General features: G+C 42.8%; 1 long non-coding RNA gene across 1 annotated transcript; it reads right to left on the bottom strand.

Moving 5' to 3' along the window:
- Positions 1–8,913, bottom strand: LOC138924976 (uncharacterized). The gene is made up of 2 exons (XR_011440473.1): positions 4,922–8,913; positions 1–243 (listed from the first exon to the last, which is right to left on the bottom strand). It is a non-coding gene; the product is annotated as an uncharacterized lncRNA (long non-coding RNA).
- Between the last annotated feature and the right edge of the window lie 614 nt (positions 8,914–9,527).

Here is a 9,527-nt window from a genome sequence, read left to right as displayed (position 1 = left end):
TCAAGAAAGGGATTTATTCAATTAACCAGCAAAATTGGAAGACGGCGGACTCATGTCCCAAAGACCATCTTAAACAAGCACATAATCTTGAGGCAGTTATCCAGGGACTGGTGGGCTATGAAGGAAGGGCTCAGGAACACTGACCATCTGGCATTGGTGACTAGAGATGCCACCAGGTCTTTCAGTTGTTATCAGTGAGGGATGCCAGCATAGATGTTCTTCTCTGAGGAGGTCACCATGTTCCTAAGAAACTCAAAAGAACAAAGTTATCATCTATCACTGTTGGGAGTTACATGAGTCAGCCAAGATTACTTCCCAGAGGGTAGCTATTTATCTCCTAGGCTACCTGCAAGGTAAAACATACACAGCTTGGGTGAGTTAGTCAGGTTATTCTAAGTTACAGCATGACTTTCCTTATGTCAACCTTGTTTCAGGCCAGCATCAAACATAAGCAACCTTCCAAGTGCAAACTTCCCACCAAAGCTGTCAACCCCAACTGCCACATGCACACAGAGCCCGGAGATGACCGCTAGATGACCTTCTGGGGCAGCGGTAGTGAGAAACAGCACCATGTTGGACCTACTGGGCAGGCACAGGGACTGCAACCCCGAGGGGGCTCCTACAGCCACAGCACTGGGAAGAGGGAAGCAGAATGCCTCTGGAGGCCGAGAATCCTGACAGCAGTGCCCTCCCCTCACTCCATAAAAGACTCAGGACGGCTCCCTTCGGAGAGTCAGCCAGAGAGCCTCTTCTCCTGTGCTGTCTCCCTGTCCTGGAGCATAAGTCCCAATAAAACCTTGTCTGAGATTTTGGTCGGGCCTTTTGTCGATTTCTATTACACAGAGAGACTAAGAACCTGGGGTCAGTATCTCTTCCTAGACATAGGGATGACAAATAAAAATGGCAAGCAATAGGATATATTGGAGAATATGAGGAAGCCATTTGGTGTAAACCTAATTCGGCCTGACCTTGTCTTTCCAAAAGGGCCTGACCATGGCTGTTGAGCGTGCATTGTATATCTGCTTTAGATATCCCCTATGGCAAGAACAAAGGCCCTTGAGATAAAGGTGCAACTTCCCTCCCCCTCCCAACGTTGGCATCTCCTTAAGGATTAAGCATCTTTCCTTAGGCTAGAAACTGATTGCTCCTCACCTGTGACCACCCAGCTTGAGACAATAGACTTGCTCCCTGCTACGCCCACCAAGATAGCAGACCCACTACCTGCTGTGTCCATCAAGTGCTGTGCTGACAGGGCAATCTTGTGACTATTGTGGGAGGGACATTTCAATCATATGTGAAATGGTCCTGTTTGGGGGTATATAACCACTCTGTATACCTCACTTCTTTGGTGCCCTTTCTTCCTTCGGGAAGAAAGGCCCTGGGCCATGGTCCTCAGATTTCAGCTCAGAATAAACTCACCCAAATTTTCATTTATAGATTGGTTATGGATTATTTTCGTCGACAGGGATCAGTAGGAGAACTGTAGAAGGAGGCATTTAAGGGCTACGCTCAGGCTTTCTCCCCCTCACAAAAGATTCCTATGGAGCCCTGGCCCAGCCTGACCTTGTGTTCTGAGGAGAGGAAGGCCAGGGGCTCTGAGAATGTAGAGTAGCTGGCCCCGGGAATGTCTCTGGTGGCTATTGGCTTCCTCAATCTGGACTGGAGATTTGGCCTTTTATCCTCAGGGATTGAAAAAACAAAACAAAAATAGAGGAGGAGGAAGTTAGCATTCCCTTTGATAAGGACCTAGTACCCAAAGGATATCCAGGCAAGGCCAGAACTGAGTCCTTAGAAAGTGCAATCATGTGCCCCTGCGTGCACGCGCAGACACACACCTAACGCGTTCTAGGTGGGGCTATGAGGAGCCCCTCCCAGGCCGCACTCTGGTGCTCAGGTGGTGATCAGTGCAAGTCACTAAGCCATAGGTTCTACCTTCACAATCCTGGCATTTTGCAGAGCAGGGAGAAAGCTAGGCAGAGTCCCAGCCCTGCAGGGATTGTCCCACCCAGATTTCCTTGGAAATAAGATGCCTTTCTGGAGAGCACAGAACCTTCTCTGAGACGTGGGTCCTAAGGACCTTTCTCCAATTCATAGAAGGGGAGCTTTGTAACTGCAGCAGCTCCTCGCTGTAGATTCTCAGACACTGTCTCCCATGGGCACAGGCATTTAAAAGTTAATTTCAACCCCCATCTGTTCTCTCCTCCTTCTTCCTCCTCCTCCAGAATAGTCCCCTTGAGCTCAGCCTCCCCTCTCTACTCCACCTCCTAGTCTTCTTGTTGGGTCATTAGAGCTTCAGAACAGACCTTTGGTTTGCACCAGTGCACACACACGAACACATCTCAGACCCCAATAAAGGCCAACCCTCCGAACTGTCTACAACTGGCTCCATCAGGCACAGAGCCCTTGTCTTGGAGTAGAAGCAGGAAGGGAAGCCGAAGTAGGGGGTCATGGCATAATGGGACCCTATGATTGTTGGAAAGCCCCAAGAGGGAATGGGTAGAAAGATAGGGGAGGATAATGCGTCATCCATGGGAAGATTTTAGGAGTTATGTGTGCCCCACATCAAGAGTGTTGTTTGACGCTGAAGCCACCAGCACAATCACGGTTCTCCATTTAACTCAATGCACTTTTGTAATGACTGTAATTGTCTATTTCAGTTGGTAACATACTTACCTGTGTTTCTGACACTGCACATTAAATTCCTTCAGGGTGGTGACTGAGTATTCTGAGTGGTATACCACCACACCCAGAACATTGTTATGCAATTCTAGCTGATTGACAGACTAACAGAACAAACTGTACATTCAGTGAAAGAACTCTTGTTCTCTGCAGAAGCACCAATGTCCCTTCCTGTGCAATGAGTTTTTCCAACACCTTTTCCTTGAATATCTAGTTTTTACAGCTTTGCAGTTGATCCCAGTGTTCTGTGGTGGCTTGCTTAGTTTTATAACTGAAAGTCTAAGTAGATATTTCAGTAACAAGCTTCCAGGCGACAAAGTATTTTACCATCCAGCACTCAAAGTGTTTTGAAACTAATGTTTTTTCGTCTGTTTTGTTTTTACCCTTACCATTGTATCCTGAGTAGTCTTCATGGTACTATATAGTCTTTAAAAATATAATTTTTAAAAGATATGTATGCCAACTCATAGATGGTCTACAATTAATTAAAAAAGTTCCCTGTTGTTGAATTATTTATGTTGTTTTCAGTTTTTCCTTATTATATATGTTGACGAAAATAATCCATAACCAATCTATAAATGAAAATTTGGGTGAGTTTATTCTGAGCTGAAATCTTAGGATTATAACCCGGGAGAGTCTTTCCACAAAGGAAAAGAGCACTCAAAAGAAGTGGGGGTACACAGGGTGGTTATATACCCTCAAAGAGGGTGTTTCACATATAATTGAAATGTCCCTCCCACAATAGTTACAAGATTGCCCTGTCGGCACAGCACTTGATGGACACAGCAGGTAGTGGGTCTGCTATCTTGGTGGGCGTAGCAGGGAGCAAGTCTATTGTCTCAAGCTGGGTGGTCACAGGTGAGGAGCAATCAGTTCCTAGCCTAAGGAAAGAGGCTTAATCCTTAAGGAGATGCCAACGTTGGGAGGGGGAGGGAAGGTGCACCTTTATCTCAAGGGCCTTTTGCTCTTGCCATAGGGAATCTCTAAAGCAGATATACAATGCATGCTCAAGGCCTCCATCAGACCCTTTTGGAAAGACAAGGTCAGGCCGAATTAGGTTTACACCAAATGGCTTCCTCATATTCTCCAATATATCCTATTGCTTGCCATTTTTATTTGTCATATACAATGCCGTGTTCGTTCTTGTTGATAAAGCTTTGCTTTCCCACTTGATTAAATCTTTAGGCTAAAGGCAGATAAGTAGAATTGCTGGGAGACAGGTATGAATATTTTAAAGTCTTAACGCAGCTGTCAAACTGCTTTTCAGAAAGTCTGTACCACTTTACTCTCCCAATAGCAGCGTATAAGGACCCGTTTCTTTCACTATTGGTAACACTGGCTATTTAAGTTTTGCTTATTTGGGTATTGGTGTGTATAGAAATTCAAAGAGAATTTGTAAGCCCAGTAATGGCCATGTCTGGGTTATGTAGCGACGCAAAAATCATCAGGCTGCCATTGTATTTAGGGCATAACAGTTCATGACTACTGCATCTTCTTCCGGAATTGTAAAATTTCATCAGTTGACCACATCCTCTTTAAACGCATTGTCTTCTAGCATCCATTATTGCTGACAAGAAATCTGATGCCTATCTATTTCTCACTCTTTTTTATATCACCTACTTTTCTGTCTGTGCAATAAGTGGATGAAAAGTTGGATAAATTATAGCATACCCATTCAATAGATTATTATGCAGCTTTTCAAAAGAATAAATCATGCATATATTGTTTAATTGAATGGATGTTCCTTATATATTATCAAGTGGGAAAAGCAAATTGCCGAGAAATGTATACCATTTTTATAAAAACAAACATCAACAACAAAACTCTATGTATTTATAATCATATTCTGCATATATTTTTGAGTGTAGAGAAAGGAGCAAAAAGGTAGAAACCAGGCTGCTGTTTTAGATTCCTTTTCGTTTAGGAGAAAAGGTGAATATTACGGGGTACATTAATAATGTTATTGCATATTTGTTTAAATTTGAATTTTCTTTACTACTAGAGGTCAGATATTTTATGTTAATTGATCATTTGATTATATTCTTCTGTAAATTTTCTGTTCATATTTTTCCCATTATTCTATTGGATTGTTTGGGGTTTTTTTGGGAATCAGTTTATAGGATATCCACCTATTTTATTCCTATGAACACTGTGATCAATTAGCCCCTGCCAAAGATCTCCGTGGACCAAGGCAATCCATTACTGATACATCCCCATTGCTCTTTACGATAGATACACTTACCTCGTCTTTGGACGTTATACAAGAACAGAAGATATAGGGACCAGCCACTACCCGAGGGCTGAAATACAGCCCTCAAGGAAGAAAGAAATCTGGAAGAGGGTCCCCTCCTCCCAGGACTTTGATCCAGATATGGTTGGAGAGAACATGCCTATGGCTCACTGGATGGTGAAGTTTTCTGAGGTACCATGCCAGGAAGAAGTACTGGAAAGTCACTGCCTGGGGTGCCAAAGGGAGCTATCTCAGGAAGGTTCCGTGCCTCAGAACTGACTGCAAAGCCATCAAGGAGGTGCTGGTGGAAGCCATATACACAGAGGTGCCACGCTATTGGAAGTCACTGGAAAACTGCTTTTTGGAGTGCCAGGAGGAGCTGTGTGGGCGGAGGTGCTGTGCTGCAAGAGCCTGCTGGAACAGGAAAAAATACCCCTTCCTCCTCCAATGTCGCTCCAGTGCCCTGTGCTAATGAAGTTGAACATCACGCGAGCTGACAACAGGGCAGTGATTCAGTACCACAAGCAGGGCAGATTTGGATTTGGAGCAGAAAGGCAACAGATTTATAACTGATACAATCAACTAATGACCTCCACCTTATTCTAGTCACTTCAGAGCTATGTGGATGCTTTTTGTACTTATATACTATTATTTCCGTGATGTCTCAAGAGTGAGCGGAGACCAACTCGTGTATTCAATCTGCCGTCTAGAACAGGAAGCTTCATTTTTTAAAAAGTCTTTAAAGCAGAGTTGGGAAAATATGAAGCACTGACAGTACCATGGTTTTTGAAATTAGATCGCTTGAGTTTTAATTCACCATTAGCTGAATAGCCCGATTGTTGAGCCTAAAACACAGGTAGCCTAACTTCAAAAGCCACGCTTCTGTATGAAATTTCTCTGTCTAAAATAAAAATAATGCCTTCCTGACAGTGTGACTGAATTGATTAAGTGATCTAATCGTGTGAAAGTGCCCAGATAGTGACTGACAATAAAAAGTGCTTGACAAACATCGAGTGAGTGAATGGCAATCAATAAGTAATATTTTCCCTTCCCTTCCATCTTCCTGATAGATGTGACTGGGAAGGCTGGTAGGCAGTTGACAGATGCCAAAAGTTGTTTTTCTTTTTACCATTTTCTTAAAATTACTGAGCATTTAATATGCACCAAGTGACGTGCCTAGCCCTGAGAATACACAGATAAATAACTCAGGGTCTCGTCCCTCAAAGAATTCACATCTACTGGACGTGACTGATAAGTAAATACGTATTTCAACATGGTGTGGTATGTGCTGTGATGGAAATAAATGTAAGGTGTGATTGTAATATGTCGTCAAGGTTACCAACCCAAACTGGGTGGTCTGAAAGACTAATCTTAGATTGCATCTGGAAGGATAAGTAAGTTAGCAAGATAAAGAAGAATGCGTTTTCAAGGCACAGGAGGTACGTATGAAAATACATGGGGTAGGAGAAAGCATGGCATACTTGGGGAAGTTAGAATATTTAGTAAGGCAAAAGCATAGAAAGAGAGTTGAAGTGGTAAAATACTAAGGTGGAAAGGAAGGGCAAGCAATGAGATTCGTAGCAGAAAAGTGATGTGCTTCCCATTTACATTTAGAAGAAATCTTCTGCCACATTTGGAGAAAGGATTGAAGAGAAATGAGCCTAGAGATGAGGAGAACATTAGAAAGTTGCAGCAGTAACTTAAGTGAGAAATTACAAGGACCTAAATCAGGGCCTTAACCACCGTGACTCCATTCGCCGTTGAGGTCCAGGGATTGATGCTCCTGGAGTCATGCAATGGAGAACCTACAGAGTCCTGGACCAAACTAAGGCAAGGGCAGTAAGCTATGCAGCTACAGATTTGAGAAATATTTGTTAAACATAATTGACAGAACTTGATGAGAGGGTAAAGAAGAGGAGGACTCAGCAATGATGCTCAGATTTCTAACAAAGGCTTAAATATGCTACCGGTCACTGTGATTGGAACGCTAGAAGTAGGGCATATTTGGGTAGGTAAACAATGAGATTAGATTTGGGAGCTGTTGTTTTTGAGGCCTCTGAAGCACATCTGAGAGAAGATGTCCAGTGGGCCATGGATGATGAGTTCAGCGATCAAGAGACTCTAACGATAAAGATCTTGAAGTAGTTGGTGTGTGAGTAGCAACAAAAGCTCTGGAAGTGAATGGATCACCCGGGGAGAAGTTGTTTCATGGACCGTAAGAGGGCAAGAACATGACACTGAGGAACATTGTAGAGATAAGCACTGGTCTGGAAAGGAGATTAAGGAGAAACGAAAAACTAGGAAGAACAAAAACAAAAAGAACAGTGTCTCTTAAAAGTCAGTAGAGGGGGATTTCAAGAAAAAAAAACATTATAAACAGCATCAAATTCAGTAAAGAGATCCAGGAAGGTAAACATCGAAAAGGGTTCATCAGATTTAGAAACTAGAAAGTCAATGGTGAATGGAAAGAGCAGTTACAGAGGAGTCATGGGACACAGCCAGGCTGCCATATGTGAAAGACTGAATGGTTAGCTACTATACGAGGCAGGACCCTTTCTGGTGCAAGTGTCAGAAATCCAACTGAAACTTACTTAACAAGAAAGGGATTTATTGTATCATGTAAATGGAAAAATACAGGATAGAGTTGGCTTCTATCAAAGTTATTACTAGTTCCAGGGACTCAAAAATTTCTTTTAAAGATGGTCAAGATCTCTATCTATCTCTATAAATCCTTTTTCTTCCTCTTCTTTCCATTTCTCAACTCTGTTTAAATCTGTGTGTTGGCCTCATTAGCTGCTCCTTCAGATGGACTTCTTCCAAGAAGCACTGTAGATAGCTACCCAATTTCAAATACTCTCAGAATCATAAAATCAGAAGAATGAGAAAATCTTAGCTCTAGGACAAGTCCAGCAAGAATTCCATTTGGTCCATCTTAAGTCATGTGCCCGTCTCTGAACCAGTCCCTGTTTCCAGGTGAATAGAGTGTTCTAATAGTGTAGCCTATATCCAGGGACTGATATTTCCCCAAAAGATGAGATTCTAGATAGAGAAACAATATATGTTTGCCATATTCCACCCCTTAGCTGTTTAGCACTCCAACTTCCCGTACATGCAGTATCAACAATGTCCCCACTTGATAGGATGCAACTAACCCATTTACACATGAAAATGCACCAATTCTTAAAAAGAACCAATCGTCAGGTCTAGTTATTGTGTCCACTCCAAATCTGAAATATGGACATTCCTCTTCTAATACGACTCCTATGACTATGCAACCTATGATTAATGGATACATTTAATCACTCCTGACAGATCGAAAATAATAGAGGGAAAAAGAAAAAAAATCAGTTTAAAAAAAGCTATTAACTGGAAAAGAAAAAGAAACAAACAGCAGTCAGCAATCCAAAGGATATACTTCTGGCAGGGATAGGATGGAGCTCTTATCTTGGCAGAGGAGGGAGTTTATTAGTCAGCCGGTAGGGCTGCCTGCAGGCTTGCCCACTAGAAGAACTTTTTTGCCCATTGCTCTCCAGGGCCATGCCTGGGAGAGGTATGGAAGAGAATCACAGAGGAGGAGTCGCTAGTAGAGACACAGCTTCTTTAGTAGCTCTCTTCCTGCTGGCCCCTCTGTGAGATGTGGGGGACTCGGGTCACCTTTAAGGCAAGGAAACATAGGCTCCCATTTTGTCCGGGCCTGAGGTTTCACTGATAATCAACTCCCCCAAACTCTACAGCATTAGAACCTTATGGTTCACAGGTCTGGACCCCGCCCTCACTGTTCTACTCTTAGCTATAAACCTTGGAACTCTGCCCTTAGTCCCAGACCTAAATCCACTTGTTTCCCTCTTGGTTTTGTGAAACAATCAATGAGGCAGAATAATCTGCACCTGTGACGAAGCTGCAGCCGTTGGCTGGCCCTGACCCCAATACGAAGGATTACCTAAACCAGATAGTTCAAGGAAGGAGGTGTGTGAGAAGGGCCCAGGGAATCTGGCTGTGTTCATTTCTCTGGCCTCTCAGGTGTTCCAATTTTATCCAATGTTGTGTTTTCCACCTCCTTGCTTTTTATGCTAACATTAGAACAGAGTAGACATTCTGGGTTTTCCAGTTGTGCAAGAAGCATGAGTAACTGGGCCTTGGAAATCTTGCCACAGGCTTAGGTATCTCTATTAACAAAGCTGTATGCTGTCCCCTTTCTGCTTTCGGCCAGGTCAGCTCAGATCAAAGCTTGTCTCTGTTTTTTAAACCTTACTAAAAGCCACAAGAAACAGCCAGTATTTTCTAACATCCTGCTATTTTTCTACCATGTTTCCTAAAGCTCCAGCTTCAACAGACCTTTGGTCTGAGACAGCTAAGCTGCAGTAAGAGTCTAACCAGCTACGTCACTATCACATAACAGAAAGAGGCCTCTCACTCAGCCAATTTCACATTTTGGAGTCTCTATCCTTTTAAATCTTGATTTGATTCAAAGGTACTTCTTTCTGTCTTATTTTTAGAAACACCCAATAGCTTGCAGTGCAAAGAAATGTAGAATTTAATTGGGCTTTAAAATTTAAAACCTTTTTCAAGGCTACTAGACAATGATGAACTTTGCAGATAGATTGACTTGTAATCGAGC

This window comes from Equus caballus, chromosome 1 (assembly GCF_041296265.1).
Source record: "Equus caballus isolate H_3958 breed thoroughbred chromosome 1, TB-T2T, whole genome shotgun sequence".
Taxonomy (NCBI): Eukaryota; Metazoa; Chordata; class Mammalia; order Perissodactyla; family Equidae; genus Equus; species Equus caballus.
This window is presented reverse-complemented; position numbering and strand designations above follow the sequence as displayed.